General features: G+C 34.7%; 1 long non-coding RNA gene across 1 annotated transcript in view; it reads right to left on the bottom strand.

Annotated features, from left to right (window-relative positions):
* Positions 1-5572: 5572 nt before the first annotated feature.
* LOC141503017 (uncharacterized) overlaps positions 5573-16970 on the bottom strand; it is a 32093-nt gene continuing 20695 nt past the window's right edge. Inside the window, exons 2-3 of the long non-coding RNA XR_012472740.1 lie at positions 6524-6603; positions 5573-5656 (exon numbers count right to left, since the gene is read on the bottom strand). This is a non-coding gene — a long non-coding RNA (uncharacterized LOC141503017). The remainder of the gene's footprint in view (positions 5657-6523; positions 6604-16970) is intronic.

Genomic DNA, 16970 nt, shown 5'->3' with positions numbered 1-16970 from the left:
AATTGTGTATCAGAATGCTGTATGAGTCTTCCCTTGTCTAACTCAAAGAAAGAGAGGAAAGGAAAGAAAAGAGGAAAGGAAGAGAAAAAGAAAAAGAGAAACAAAAAAGAAAGAAAAAGGAAACAAAGAAATGAAAGAGAGGGAGGGAGAGAAAGAGAGAGAGAGACAAAGACAGAGAAACAGAGAAAGAGAGAGAGAGAGAGAGAGAGAGAGAGAGAGAGAGAGAGACAAAGAAAAGCTTTTAGTAAGGACTTGTTATGTACCAAGCACTTTGCTTGATGGTACAAATACAAAAATAAGATCATCCCTGGCTTCCATCATATTATTTTTTTTTTTAGGTTTTTGCAAGGCAAATGGGGTTAAGTGGCTTGCCCAAGGCCACACAGCTAGGTGATTATTAAATGTCTGAGGCTGGATTTGAACTCAGGTACTCCTGACTCCAGGGCTGGTGCTCTATCTACTGCACCACCTAGCCGCCCCTTCTATTATATTTTAATAGAAAGAAGCAACACATATAGAAGAGTGATGGTTAGGAAATGTTTTGGGGCTTTTTTGTTTTTTGCAATTTTTTTCATTTGAAGAGTCATAGGTCTATTAGATACAACTAAGGATGGTCATTTAGAGAGTAGTGGTATTGGAGTTAGAAAGATCTGAGTTCAAATGCAGACTTGAATACTTAACCATGTGACCCTGGGCAAAAAAATTTACCATACATCTATCGGCTTCAGTTTTCTCATATATAAAAAGGGATAATAATTGCATTCACCTCCCAAGGTTGTAGTGATGATCAAAGGTGATAATAATTGAAATTGCTTAGCATAGGGCTGGCATATAAAATAGACTATATAAATGTTAGCTATTATTATTAGCTATCATCAGAGTAATGGTTTAGGAATTTATTTCATTCATTTATTTTATTTAATATAGCCACAGGGGAAATGATTGACATGATCACTTCAGTAACAATGGCAGTATTAATTTAATAATGGTTCCAGAGTTAGAAAAAAGGGAAAAGGAGAAAAGAGATGTGACCAAGCAGAACAGATGAGAGTGCAATGGTTAATAAGGAACAGGAAGTCCAAAGAAGTCAGCAATTCTAATTGCCCAAACATCCTTTTCTCCTCCTGTTCTTTCTAGTTCTGGAACCAAAGAAGCTGGAGTACGTCATGGGACATATTCAAAAATCAAGATAGCAAGGACATCAGTGTGGAAATTTCAGAACTGAGAAGATTCAGTCCCTTAGTCTCTGGAGTCCTAGTGGTATGGAGGGGATAATGGTAGATAGAGCTGGAAACAAGAAGGTGGTCAAATGTGTTGAAATCTCACTCTTGGGATTTTCTCCAATAGAGTACTTAGTCATTCTTACTATATAGGTCAAAAATAGCTACAGTAAGAAACCTAGACAATGGAGTTATTGGAGATGGGAAGAGTCACAGTGCATATTGTTGCCCTAAAACTTTAGAGACTATATTTATCACCTGCCATTTTTAGAAATCCTTTAGGAAATAGTTCATATAGAACATATAAAATTCGAAGATTTTAATCTGTGATCTTGGTAGATGAGAGAGGGACAACGACTGGACCATGTACCTCAGAGTTCTTTGAAGATTAGAAGACAACTTGCTAGGTATATTGTAGAGAGGATTCTTAACCTTGTGAGTTCTGCTATGAGTTGGATGATGTAGCCACTGAAAATCCTGCAACACAAAGATCCTGTGATTTTTGAACCTCTTTCTCTAATTTAGATTTGATCTCCCTACTGATAACCAGCAAGAACTAAACAAAATATGTGCTCTGCTACATGTCTCAACTTCTGACCCTTTGGAAAGATGCTTAAAGACATTAATAACTTTCTTTTTGTTTCTTTTAGGAATTTCTTATAAAGTAAATGGTAGTATCTGGAGTTCTTTTAGCCTTGGAAGAAATCCAAACTTGTCCTTGATTTTTCAACTGGAACTTTTTCAATACTTTTTTTTCTATTTGTTCCAACCCAACTATTTTCCTAAAATTTCTATGAGCAAAAGTTTCTGATACAAAACAGGTCTGTTCCTATAGAATGGTATATAACATGGAGATTTATACTAAGGAGATGAAAAAAGTGGAGTATTAGAGATGCCTTATACAAGTTAGGAGAGGGCCATTCATATCTCCAAATAATTATTTTCTTCATGACAGAACTTTCTATGGAAATCTTTTAAATAGTGACCTACTCTGCAGAATTTTAAATATGATTTCATTTTTTAAAAATCATATTCAGTTATTTTTAAAATAAATACATAGATGGAACTTACATTTAGAAAATTTTACTATATGTATAAACTTTTGAATTTGTGAAGAATGTAAATTAAGGAGTCTTCTCTAACCAAAGGACTTTTCACATGATTCTTTCAAATATTTTGTTTTTGTTTTGGATAAAATATGTAATTTATTGGAATAGAGAACCAGCTACTGCTCTGTAATTTATAGCCTGTTAGAGTTGCCTGGGGGTATTGAGAAGTTGGAAGGATCTCACAACCTTTATATGTCAAATCAGGACTTGAATCTAGTTCTTCCTGATTCTGATAATTGTGAGAACACCATTTCACATTTCCCTTCACATGTATTAAGTTTTAATTGAGAAGAATTTTGATTTACATTGCATTTTTCAGGCACTCAACTTTTGTATGTACTAAGTCTTAATTAGTTACCAATAATGAATCTCCTGAAATAGTTGCATTATTCAGATTTGCATTATGTATTTCCATCTGACTGGAAACAATGATCATATTTTACATAATTCTAACTTCAAAAAATGCAAACTAGAATGTCAGCAACCATCTCAGAGAATTTAGTATTCACACAAATCTGTAACTAGCTATAAAGTGACATAAACCTATATTCATCAAAACAGGCAGAGTGTTCTCCATTTATAATGGTGATGATGATGATTAGTCTTCATTCTCAAAGAAGACTATGATATTTGAGTGAGGGGGTGCTGTGCTAAGTCATTAGCCTCATTTTCTTCTCCAGAGTCATCTGGTCCAGGGGCCAAATATGCAGAGTAAAGTGACTTGCCCAAGGTCACACAGCTACCAGTTGTGTTTGAGACCAGATTTGAACTTATACTACTTTCCTGATTAGAGAGATCAAAGTTGCTAAGTATATGTTTTATGTTATTAAGAATGAGCATAGGATCACAGATTCAGATCTAGAAGGAACCTCAGCAACTGCTGTTATCCCTTCCACACTGCAATTTTTCCATTCATGATTTTAATATATTAAAGGTCAGCATAAGAAATTAAATGGAAATTTTGGGGGAATTTTGAGGAAGTTACAGACAACAAGCAAAGACCAGCAGAAGACAAAGAAAAAGTTTAGAAATTCAGAAATACATAAAAAATATTCTTAGTATTGTATAAAAACAATATTTTTTTCTTTTAATGTCACAATAATACACACTTCTTCTCTAGTATAAAAGAGGATCAGTAATTGTTAATTGGATTTTCTAGTTTGTGGGGGCATTGTGTCCCTAACCCTCCATGATATGGAAAGGATAACTGAAGTCTAACTCCTCAATTGTCAATAGTCATGCAGATTGAAAAGATCAGAGCCAACCTTTACAGTTAGGTCTTCTTTACTCAAAGCAATCTGTTTACTATTCTATGTTCTTCCTAACAACATTGAGAGTATGTAAAGCTCATGGAGTCATGGAGAGATAATGAACAACTGTGGTAGCACCTACACTGATTTCCCAGTGCTAACTAGAGCATTTGAAAGGGAAGGATTATTATTGCTACCAACTGGTCACAACCCTTTTACCTTAGGGCAATGTTGGCTTATTTACAAAGCAAAGTTGATTTTTACAGGAATCTGGGGAATTATGAGTTGCTTTTGGGCAGCTGGGTAGATGGAGAGAGGGGCCTGCAGTCAGGAAGACCTGAGTTTAAATCCAACCTCAAACACTTATTAGCTGTGTGACTGTGGGCAAGTTACTTAACCCTGTTTACATCCATTTCCTCATCTGTAAAATGAGCTGGAGAAGGAAATGGAAAACCACTCCAGTGTCTTTACCAAGAAACCCCAAAAGGTAGTCATGAAAAATTAGAAGTGACTAAATATAGTTGAAACCAGTGTGTATCCAAGAGAGTGTCTTCTTTTATGCTGATTTTTTAGAGTATCAACACTTCTGGAGTGTTGAAATGAATAAAAGTAGCTAGGAGCAATTGCTTTTCTATTTTTTTAAAGTTTTACTAATGTCTTTCTTTTTGCCTCATATGTCCCCACTACTCTCTCCCTTCCCTAATTAGCCTTCACATGGTAATAGTTTTGTGGGGGGGGGGGATGTAAAGAGTGTTAGTCTGGACCTATGATTTTCATTTGCATAAATAAAGTGATTTGCCTTCTGTCTCAAAGCCAGGAAACATTCATAGGTAGGACCTGAACCCAGGTTGACTTGACTTTGAGTCTTAATCCTGATTCATTATGCCTTCTTGAGTACTTTTGAGAGCAAAGGTAGCCTAGGCAACATAGTACTGGAAAGAGTATGAGACCTGGAACTGTCAGGACTTGGACTCTGATCCTGGTTCTGCCATGAATAAGCTTTGTATTTTTATTCAAATGCCTTAAATCTCTATGGATCTTTGTTTCCACATCCATAAAGGGAATGGAGTCTCTCTAGGTGATTTCCACATTTTCATTTACCTTCAAAATTTTGTGTCTATAAATGTGATCTTAGTTAACTATTTCTTAGTTAAATGGCATCAGAAGATTCGATCCTAGTTACCGATTATTTGAGAAGGAACACAGGCAATTGTCTAAATGGGGAACTTTTTCTATAAATTCAGAATCCTCAAGATCACCTTAAATTTTCTCAATAGATCTATTAAACTCATGATCTCTGGAATTTCCTTGGTTGTCTTTTGTTAAATCTAAGATCTTGAGGAAATGAGTTAATATTGAAGAGTCAATTGCTAAAATCAGCATGTATATTTATGCCTCTGAAATTACAAATACTGAAACTCAGAGCTTGATTTTGATTATTTAAGAATTTAATGGAAAAATATTAATAATTCAGATTAATTCAGCATTATCCTGGGTAAATGACTATCCAAGAAGTATGATAGATTTAAGCTATGGATTGTGGTTGTTGTTATAGTTTGTTTTTCACTCTTGAAGAAGATATGACATTAGGGAAGTGATGCCATGACATGTATGTGAATTGTATTTGAGTAAAGGGTGCTGTACAAAGAAACCAGTCTTAATTCCTCTTCTGAAGTCATCTGGGTCCAGTGATCAGATATGGATCAGGATGACTGGAGATGACCTGGGATGCAGTGGGAGACCTTGGATTTTAAAATTTAGGTCTTTCCCAGGTCACAGTTTGATAGACCCAACACACATTCAGTCATTAAGCTTAGGCAAGAGAGATGAGGCAAAGAGGTCATGACCAGTTCCAAAAGAGATCAAAGAAAGGAATTGAGAATCTTCTCAATAAAAAAGACATGAAAGGGTTGTCTATAAGAATCTTAGGAGATTGGGGCAGCTAGGTGGTGCAGTGGATAGAGCACCGACCCTGGAGTCAGGAGTACCTGAGTTCAAATTCGACCTAAGACACTTAATAATTACCTAGCTGTGTGGTCTTGGCCAAGCCACTTAACCCCCTTTGTCTTGCAAAAACCTAAAAAGAAAAAGAAGAAAGAAAGAAAATCTTAGGAAATTGACATTGGAAGGTTGAACAAATGTCAAGAATCAATTAGAAGGAGTGATGAATGGCAAATAGGTTTCCTCAAAATCATGAACTATTCCTGTAGAGGATTTTTCTGAACCAATGAGACTTCCATAGCACAGGGATGTCAGGTTTACTCTTGCCTCAAAACTTCATTCTTATTCTAATCTTCCCTGGAATGCTTCTCTGTTCCTATTCAAATCTTACTTATCCCCAGAACCCAAGAAGACCAAGTGTTGACCCTCTCATGAAGCTTTTTCTGACCATTCTAGTCATCAGGGATATTTTCTGAAGTTCTACTGAATAGCTGTTTTATGTAATTTAGCACTTAATTACATTTTCTCTTATTATCTGTTGTTATTTTATGCATGTATATTTTAACTCTCCAACCAGTCTGCAAGTCCCTTGAGAGTTTGAACCACATCTAGTATTTATTTATTCTATTAACCTCCATTGAAGAAGTGTCAAACCCTCACATGTCCAAGTTCAGCCAGAACCAGAGTAAAATATTATTCCTATTTGATTTTAGTATATTGATATAATAATATAAAGAGAAATATAAAATCAGGAGTGGTTCTATAAGACAATAATGCAGCCTCTAGGCTATGTAACATCTAATGGTTTCCATTGGTATTTGAGTTTGACACCACTGATCCAAGCTATACTTCCCAAACCTTCTGAGTCATGGTGATTTGTGTTTCTCCTATGCTTTGGTTCCACCCTCTAACTATTGCAGTGCTGTTTTCCCAGCTAATTCCTAATCCCATTCAAATGTAAAACATTGGTATTCCTGTCTGTTTCAGACAGATCAACTCTTACCTTAGATTCATACTGAGTACCTAGCAGGCAAGGTTGATTCACTGATTAATTGAGAGATGAACCAACTTCTCAGATATATCCTAGGAGAATAAGAAAAATTGTGTTAGTCCTTGCCTTAAAATTACACTGTCCAAATGACACCAAGACTTGGTGGATTCATTGATTCAGTCAGATGAAAGTCCACATGAATCACTACTCAGTTTTACTTACATTGTGATTTTGAGGCCATTGAGTTGCTATTTTTTATTACATATATAAGTTGTATTCATATGATCATTTGAAAAGTTTCAAATCTTAAATATATTTATACACAATAAGAATTTTTCCCAAAACCTATCTATAGTTAAATTCTGCAAAGTTAGGTTGTCATGAGTTTAAAAAACTAGGGCTGTTTATTGTAATGATACATATTTATACAGTCTAGAAAACCACATTCCTGAAGTTGGTTTAATTTAAACTTTATTTTATGTTCATATCTGCTGACTACAAGCTATCATAACTGGAAGATTTCTCAAGGGTATTGGAATATTTCCAAGCCTGCTTGTTCTGCCACGAAGTGGTGAATATCATGTTACAAAAGGCAAGGACAAAATCTGTGCACTTTTTCTTAAGATAAATGTAAGGGAGAAGAGAGAGTAAGAAAGAGAAGGGCAAGCCATATTTGAGGACAAAGTATCAAAAGTATTCTTTTGAATAAATGGAATTACGTGAATATTGAGGCTGAGGGAAGAATGATGGTAAGGGAGTAAAGGGTCTTTATTTTAGGACATCAATTCTCCTTTGTGAAAGACTTCCAGTTCTATTCAAAGAAAAACTTGTCAGAGGATTCCTACTTTTCAGGGCTGCAGTTACTTTTTAAGGGTGATTGCTTAAGATTAAACATTAAGAAAAGCCAGGTAAGACTTATATGAACTGATTCAATGTAAAGTTAGCAGAACCAGGAGAATATTGTACACAGTAATAGCATTATTGTAACAAGGATCAACTGTGAAAGTCTAGGTTATTCTTATCAAGACAATAATCTAAGAAAATTTCAAAGGACTGATGATGAAAAATCCTTACCAATTCCAGAGAGAGAATCAATGCAACCTGAATACAGATTGAAGTATTTTTTTTACTTTATTTTTCTTGTTTTATTTTACATGACTCCACATGTATAACTTATATATTGCTTGCCTTCTCAATAAGTGAGAGAATTTGAAACTCATTATTAAAAAAAAAAACATAGAGCTTGTTTTTTTAAGGTTCTTTTCCATTCTAAATTCTAATACTGTTATCCTATAAAGGGACCTTAGCTGGCAGTAGTGGAAGGAGCTAAAAGTAAGAATATATTTGTGGAGGCTTAAAAATGTCTTTGGGGTACTTGGATACTGCAATATATAGAATGCTGGACCTGAAGTCAGGAAGAACTGAGTTTAAATACATCCTTAGACACTATAGGCATGTAACCCTGGGCAAGGGTTTGCTTCAGTTTCCTTATCTGTGCTAGAGAAGGAAATGTCATACATTTTCAGTATCTTTGCCAAGACAACCCCAAATGGGATCAAAAAAAGTCAGACATGACTGAAGTGACTGAACAACAACAAAAACATCTTCCTCAGTTTCCTTCCCTGAAAAATGATTATGGAGATGGGATTGGAGGTCTAATTAAAAAGATTAACTCTCCTTAGATCATCTGGTTTGTTCAGAATCCAGTGTTCTCTTCACCCTAACTGGTCTCTCTAATTCCCATCTATGTTCTTATAAACCCAGTCTAAATAAAATCTCCCTGATCCTTTCCTAGCAATTTCCAATTCTCTTTGATACCACTCAAAACCAAATTATGGTTCCATTTGTCTCTAACAAATTTTCCCCTTGAAAAAATATCTTTAGGGAATTTAAGTCACAGCAAGCAAATTGATTTGCTTATAGAGAATAAGAAATTGATTTTTTCTGGTTATAAAGTAAGAAAATTCTAAAGAATTTTCCTAATCTAAATAAGAAATAGCCTAGAATTTTGCCCCATTTACTAACCTCAAAGTCTTCAAAAATCTGGAAATAGTCACTTAATATATTTCTGTGTAGGATATAACTATTACATTTTCTAGTTATTATCTATAATTTATAGTTTATATCTAGACCTATATCTAGCCTATAGACCTGTAAAACCAACCTCCATTTAGAGACTCTGTAGAAAGAAATGAACAAGTAATCAGTACTGGATTCAGTGCCATTATCCACTGATAAATGACATTTTCCAGAATGCAATGTTCAAATATTTGAATGAATTTGGAATCTCATTAATTCAGATGTTCCCCCTAATATTTCAGGTTACAACCTGCCTGTATTTGTACATCCTTTGTGACCCCTATGTCCTCCCATAAATCTTCCACAAGAGCACCCACTAGCATACCAATGACCTCCCTTGATGTCTCCTTACATAAAAGATACCACTGAAACACATGGGCTGCTCACCTATTATTTCTTGTTCATTGTTTGTGACTTGCCCATTTTCTTTATTCTCACCACTTTTCCTGATGACATTCTTTGTTGTTGTTGTTGTTGTTCTGTTATTTTAGTCAATATCCAACCCTACTTGGGGTTTTCTTGGCAAAGATACTAGAGTGATTTGCCTTCTCCAATTAATTTTACATATGAGGAAATTGAGGCGGAGTTAAATGACTTACCTAGGATTACACAGCTAGTAAGTGACTAAGGCCAGATTTGAATCAGGAAGATGAATTTTTCTGACTTCAGGTTCAGCACTCCATATATTGTGCCACTTAACCACCCCCAGAAGTATTTCTTGAAAGGTCTTTAGTTGTCATATGTTACAGCTGCCTCACAATCTTCTGCAAGGCTCACTCTGTGTGTTAATCATCTTTGATTCCTAAAAGATTATTGTATTCCATGATTTATAATTATAAAACAAGATGAGTAGACTAATGTTTCTGGACTACATTCAGGGTAAATGAAAGAACAATGTAGTTCACTCTTCTGTTTAATTCTGATCTTTTAACATTTTTTTTTCTCATTTTGACTGTTTTTTAAAATGTGTTTAATGTATGGGATTTTTGCTTTTAATTATATTGTGAGTAAAAGAAAAGTCAGAGTACCATGATAATTATTGTGTTATAGATGCTGCTATAGCACTAGCAGCCTCTCAATTCAGGTTCAGTGTTGGGATAAAATGAGACACTCACAAATCACTGAATATGTAACAAAGGAGGACATTTACTTTGCTCCAACATGCAACAAGAATACAGTGGCACTCAGCTTCTTTGGTCAATTCCTTCCTCTCCATCTTGAATTGCATCTGGTTGGTTTGAGGAATTGGGTAGTCTCATGCACCCACACTAACTGGAGGGTCCCATATTATATGAAGTGGGACTTTTTATGTCTCTCATTTTTTTTAGGTTTTTTCAAGGCAATGGGGCTAAATGGCTTGCTCAAGGCCACCCAGCTAGGTAATTATTAAGTGTCTGAGACCAGATTTGAACTCAGGTACTCCTGACTCCAGGGCCAGTGCTCTATTCACTGTGCCACTTAGCCGCCCTTTTATGCCTCTTATTTAGGAAGCCACAGAAATGCTGAGGCCAAAAGAAGATAAATGAGGAAAATGCTGATCCTATAAAAACGGATAACAGAGGAAGAGCAGAGATGCTCAATTTTTTCAAATGACTGGAAAGAACACAATAAAAAGGAGCTAGAAAGAGAGCAATTAGTTGCCCTTGATGAATTGAATCATCTGGAAGATATGTGGTACATCCTTTGGTCCTGAAAGAACTGTCAAATGTGACTGTCAGAACATGGTAAGTCATATCTGGAAAGATCATAGGAAACAGAAAATATTATGAGATTGGAGAAGGGAAAATATTATCCCAATTCTCAAAATAAAGATGAAGAAAATGGTATCTGGAAACTATATACTTGTGATGCTGACTTTAATTCATCTAAAAATTCTAGAAGATATCATTAAAAAGATGGTTGATCCTCGTAGTACAGTGGCTCCCCTTGATTGATTATGTCCTGTATATCTTGTTCATACAAAGTTATTTTCCTGTTGTTTCCCCCTTAGACTGTGTGAGCTTCTTGAGAGGAAGAACTGCCTTTTGTCTTTCTTCGCAGCCTTAGTACTAAGCATAATGTGTCACATATAGTAGTGATTAATAAATGTTTATGGATGGACTCGTTGTTGAACACCTGGAAAGGGAAGTGGTAATTGCAAAGAACTAGCATGGCTTAAAAAAATACAAGCTCACACCAATCACTAATTTCTTTTTTTTTTAAAGCAATATTTTATTTTATTTTTAAAAGGAAATGTAATAGGCTTTTGTTAGGGAAGAGAAGAGAGTACACTGCTCATATTATCTATTAAAGATTATTTTATCATTGTTCAGCTACTTTTCAATCTTGTCCAACTCTCACTGCATCTGGGGCTATCTCCAGTCAACCTGATGTATGTGTTGCCACTGGGCCCAAATGGCTATGGAGGAGAAAATGAGGCTGGTGACTTTGCACAGTCCTGCCTCACTTCAATTCACTTACAAGTCATGGCATCACCTTTCTGATGTCATGGTCCTCTGAGAGAAGGAAGCGCAAACAACAACAACAACAACAACATTGGAGAGTAGTACATCCGATTTTAATGTATTTAATATACAATTTTAATTTAATGAGGTAATATGGGGCCTATGAAAATATAACATGGACATCAGTAAACCAAGTATTGAAGGTTTCTGTAAAAGAAAAGACTAGTATCTTCTGGTGGGAGGTAAAATTTCCTAAGCCTCACAATAGTCCTAAGATTTTCCAAAAAATGTCAAGAAAATAATTTCAGCCACAAACATTTTCACCACATTTCAAACTTTCATTTGTCTGTCCTAAGTATAATATTGGAATCAGTAACATAGACACTTTTCGTAATAGGAGTACAGAAACTTTTAGGGCATCTTCAAGTATGTCTTTATTTTCAACACAGATCATGTGAATATGTAACCTGAAAGCATGCAAATTGTTCAGATAATATCAATGAGTTGTGTTAGATTAATTTAGACTGTTAAATGGATTGTAGCTCACTCTAGTTTTTTGATCAACATTTGTGGGTTGTTTTTTTTTTAGTCAATGAAGATCTTTAGGAATCATTCAAATAGTCACTTCATTTGTTGATTGCTTGACTCTTAAAAAGGGAAAGACACTGTGACTGAAAATCCCTACAGCTGGAAAAGTGCAAACAGAGATTATATCAGAGTGCCAGAAGAAATTTTAAAGGTCACATAGTGCAAACTTCTCATGTTTCCTGACTGTGACATTTATTGACTATGTGACTCTGACCAAGTTATTTATCCTTTCTAGTTTTTGAAGTAACTAAGGCTATAAATTGCAAAGGTGTTAACCTACCTCCGTTGGTAGCTTCTGCAACCAGGTGTTGCTTATATCAATGAAATCACAAGTCTAATCCCTAGCTCTTCCCATTCTGTTTTATTCTTTTTAAATAGTTACTCATTTTTATTCTAGTTGTTTAGATTGATAACATGACCTAATTATAAATCTCTGATCCATTTACTGATTGGGTTTTCTGAAGTCTGTTGATTGATAAGCCATTGTAATGAATCTAAACACAAGAAAAAATATATTCTGATATTAGGTTATTTGTTAATTGTGGGCAATGTAAAACATATCATTTGTAGCTAGTGTTCCAAATTAAATGATCTGTAGCTATAAATTGTCTGGGGTATTAAGAAAGACTAGCATTTCTAGTGTCAGGGCTTGCTGAGTTTCTCCCTTACCTTTGATACTTGCCTATCTCCTCAAATCTCTCCTGTAGTCCCAAGAAACTATAAGATATGCGCCAGCTAATAAAACCTTCTTTACAAACTGGCTAAATCAGGTTAAGGGAAGCTGATAGACCTTAAAAACATCAGTGAATTAGTAAGATGTCTACCCCAAGCATATGAAGACTTCTCCCAGAGGAATGGGTAGATGAAAACAATTTGTTCCAACAACCATGAAGGCAGCTAAAGCAGGTGTGGTGGAGACATCAAAGCCTCCAAGGTCAGTCACTACATCTTGACCTTTGTCTTGCCACTGTATTTTGATGACTGTGGAAGCAAGGTAACTGAAAGCAATAGTCACTTTTATCATATTTCTCATCATAGCTACTGTCACTTTGACTGATTTTGAAGGTGAGATAGGGATAGAGTAGATAGTGAAGGAATATCAGCAATGAAAAAAGACATAACCAGTTCTAATCTAAATAAGAATTTAACCAAGACATGATTCATAAGATGATAGAATTATAAAGCTTTCAGATCTTAGAGATAGAGGACATGAAAGGGTTCATTCAGACCTACACTCAACTACTGTAGAATATTTCCTAAGATAGGCTTGTCAGATGGAAGGCAACAAGGCACAGTCAAAGGAAGAGTAGATTTGTAGTTGTAGGATTGGGGTTTGATCTTCACTTTAATTAGAATAAAGTTACCTAAATACCCTGACCCAAGATGAATGTGAATAAAAGGTGACTATAAAGTAAAGTTGTTACAGTTAAACTTTGACATTCTGGTAGCAGATACTCTTTCTAAAAATACATTTTATTGATACAATCACTCAGTTATCCCCCCCTGTATGGTTCTCCTTTCCCCTTCCAAAGACTCATTCCTAAAGAATTTTTTTATAAGAGGAAGAAGATAAAAATTCAGAAAACCAATCAATATATCAAAAAATTTGGCATTTTCTTATATATACTGCCACAGAAAAATGTATAAAATAAATACTTGCTATTGCCTTTCTACCCTTTCCCCAAAAAATTTTCCATCATTTGAAGACAGTTATAAAATGGGAGGTCATGATCCCAGGACTTCCCTAAGTAATTCTCACAAATCTTAAGATGTGAGACTTCCTTTTCTCAGCAATAAGTTTGTCAAAGATGGGACAAGAGGGCTGGAAATAGATTTTAAATACTATTTTTATTAAGTTTCTATAGAAGTCATTGGACCACCCTTTACCAAAGTGGAAGCAAATGTCACATATAAACTGCCAGAAGAAGTACTGTATAAAGAGATCAATTGGGTGGAATTTAGAATTTAATAATTAAAATTTTAAAAATTATGTCACATGTTAATGCATGTCATTTGAAGCTAGGCATTGACTGAAAGCAAACTAATGGAATGAACTACTCCCTGAAAATCACATGGAAAAAACTGTTACCAAAGCAAATACAGGTTGCTTCTATTTTATCATAACTTGATGAAGTAAAACAGTGAACCAATTAGAAATTATGAAAAGATAATAGTTTTAATAATCTTGATTCATTTATTGATAAAAAGAGCAGAACTAGATCCTTTCTCAAATCCCTTTTTTTGCCTTTGTTAATTTTGCTTATCAGACTAATAGTAGTCTGAAGGGATTTTAATATGAATAAATGTTCTCAATAAATGTTCTCAAATGTGAACCTATATATAATTTATTATGGAATACTATCTATGAATGATTGTATTTTAATTAGCTATAATTAATAAATAATATAATATCAGAATAAATTTGTTCTAATACTTAGATTCATTCCAATGACATCAGTTAGCAGATCTCACAAAATTCAGTTCATAAATTGATCAGAGATTTCTAATTATGTCATATTATCAATTCAGAGAGAGTGAAGATGAGTAACTATATGCTTTGATTATTATTTTTCTTTTTTTCAGATTCTTTATGTTTTGAAGTAGATAACATGAAACCAACTATCCCTACTCATAAAGTTCAGTTTCCCAAATCAGTGAAGCAAAACCACATTAAACAATGGCAATAATAGATCATAAATGTCACTTTTGACTTTTATAATTTGTTAACAGAAAGGAAGGTAAGATACTTTAAGTTTAGCAACTCATAACAACATTTCCCTCTGGACTTCATATGAGTTTTGAAAAGTCAGTTTAGTTAGCAAATTACAAAGCATCCCCATATACCATTCAACATCAGTAATAGCTTTCTCTTAGTCATCATGTCCTTGACCTTCAAAAAATGTAAAACAATTCTTTCAACTTTCTTTTCTATTTTTCCTACATTCTCCTGGTTTTCTTCATTCTTGGCTTCTAACTTTTCATAGACTTCTTCAGAAGTAATCATTGCATATCACTGTCCTTGGCTAGTCTCTTTTCTTTCAATATTTTCTCCCCTGGCAAGCTAATTCATTTCTATGGTTGTGATTGCAAACTCTGTCAGATGATTGCTAATCTATATTCCCACCCCCCCCACCCCCCCCCCCCCCCGCCACACACACACTATTTCCTTAAGGTCATATCTCTTATTTCCAAATTCCTGATAGAAAGCTCTAAAGAGATTTCTCATAGGCACCTCAAACGTAATAGTCTCTAAATTGAAATAACATTTTCTTCACTGGTCTCCAACTTCTCCATTTCTGTTGATGTTCAATCTCCTTTCCAACCAGTACCCAAATCCAAATCATCTTTTTCTTTTTCTCTTGCTCTTACTCCATCCAACTGAGCAATTGCTGAATTCTCTCATGCTAAAAGAGAAAATTTTCTGGTTAAAATTAGAGGATTTGGATTTGAATCCTGATTTTCCATTCACAACCTGCATGACCTAGAGTAAGTCATTTTATTTTTTTAGTCCTTAGTTTCCTCATCTGTAAAATAGAAGAGTTGGACTATTAGACATCAGAGTTAATTTATAATTCTAAATTTATGATTTTTATGATCATATTGGATCTCCTTCCACAATTTCTCTCATGTAAATACTTTTTTAATTGATTGCTTAATAAATCTGTCTATTTTTTCCATTGCTGTATCATATTCTTTATCAAGGTAAAGCTAGAATTTTCAAATGCAAGGGAACATTCCTGCCCTCCTAAAGTTTCCTTCTTACTCTTAGATAGAAAAAAGAGAGTAGGACCCTTTAAATTTAATCCCAGGAATGGTAATTGCTGAGACAAGAGGAAAGGTTAGGAAGAAGAGCCAATGGAGGAGATCTAGAGGCCTCAAGGGCAGAAAGGGAATTCTGGGAATTAGGGAGGTCAAAAATTCTCGTCTAGATTTGGGGCAATAGAAGCTGCTTTGAGAACTTCTCTGCAGGTGCTGAAGTATAGGACATACTTCTGAGCTATGTCATCACCCTTGATTTATTGGGTTTGTTTCAAACTGTTATTAAAACATTACAATGTTTTTCTTTTGAAATCGCCTTTCCAATTCCTTTTACCTTTGATTTAATTGACTACTAATTGGTCTCTGCAGTCTTTGGTTTCTTCCTTCTGCAATCTATCCTTCACATTGTTGGCAAAGTGATCATCTTAATCCTAAAATCTGTTTATATCACTATCCTCTTAAAAATTTTCATTTTTTTAACCTGACTTTTACCTAACATTAAAAACTTCATCTCCATGAATTTTCTCCAACTGTCTCTCATGCTTAAAGTGTTTCCTTCCTTTCCTTTGTCATTGAAAATCCTTGGTTTCCTTCAAGGCACAGTTCAAATGAGAATTTCATAGGAAACTTCTCCCTCCCCAATAATCTATGATAGAACTTCTCCCTCTAAGTACCTTCCATCTTATCTATATCTATTTTGCATCTATCTGTTTTTAATACATGTTATTTCCCTTTTAGAATTAATCTCCTTGGAAGCAGGAACTAGTTTTGCTTTTTTGTTTGAATCTTCAACACAAGGCCATACATATGGAGAGAATTTATTTATTCTCATTGATATATTTATTGGCTGATTAAAATACCAACTCCTTAGTCTGGTTTGCCACAATCTTTCTTGAATTTATTTTTCAATCGTATTTCAAATTACTTCCTTTCATTCACTCTCTGTTCCAGTCAAACTAGTCTACTTGATAATTTCAAAGTTCTTCTAGCCTTCTCCTATATCTGCATAGTTGTATGCCTCCATGCCTAGGTTGGAATCACTCCTCATTGCTGTCAGCTAAAATATCCCTTCCTTCAAGATCCAGCTCAGGTGAATTATTTCAAGAAACCTTCCATAATCCTTTTCTCAAATTAGTCTCCTTTTCCCATAGCTCTCATGACTCTCTGAAGTCCTATTAGACCTTGTGTCATAAAACTTGTATTATAGCTATTTCATACATGATTTATCCCTTACAGTTAAATATCCTATGACCTCAATTCAATTGTTCTATTCTATAATTCTGATTATTACCTGTGTGACCTTAGGCAAATCAATTCATGTCTCTTGGCCTCAGTTCTCTCATTTGTAAAATGTTAGGACTTGACTGCAAGACTTTTGAGATTCCTTCTGATTCTAATCCATAATCCAATGATCCAATCATATGTGAGAGAAATTTCAGGTGACTAAATATCAGAGGATAAAAATCACTGTGACTTTTAACCTAGAAATACAACCATCAAAACCAACCATTATCTTCTCATAGCAGGGGAAGGATGCTACTTGCTTCTCTTGAACTTGGAATGAACAAATGAAGTTCAACTTCTTATGG

The sequence above is a fragment of the Macrotis lagotis genome, chromosome X (assembly GCF_037893015.1).
Source record: "Macrotis lagotis isolate mMagLag1 chromosome X, bilby.v1.9.chrom.fasta, whole genome shotgun sequence".
Lineage (NCBI taxonomy): Eukaryota > Metazoa > Chordata > Mammalia > Peramelemorphia > Peramelidae > Macrotis > Macrotis lagotis.
Note: the sequence above shows the minus strand (reverse complement) of the source record. Positions and strands in the feature narration are given on the sequence as shown.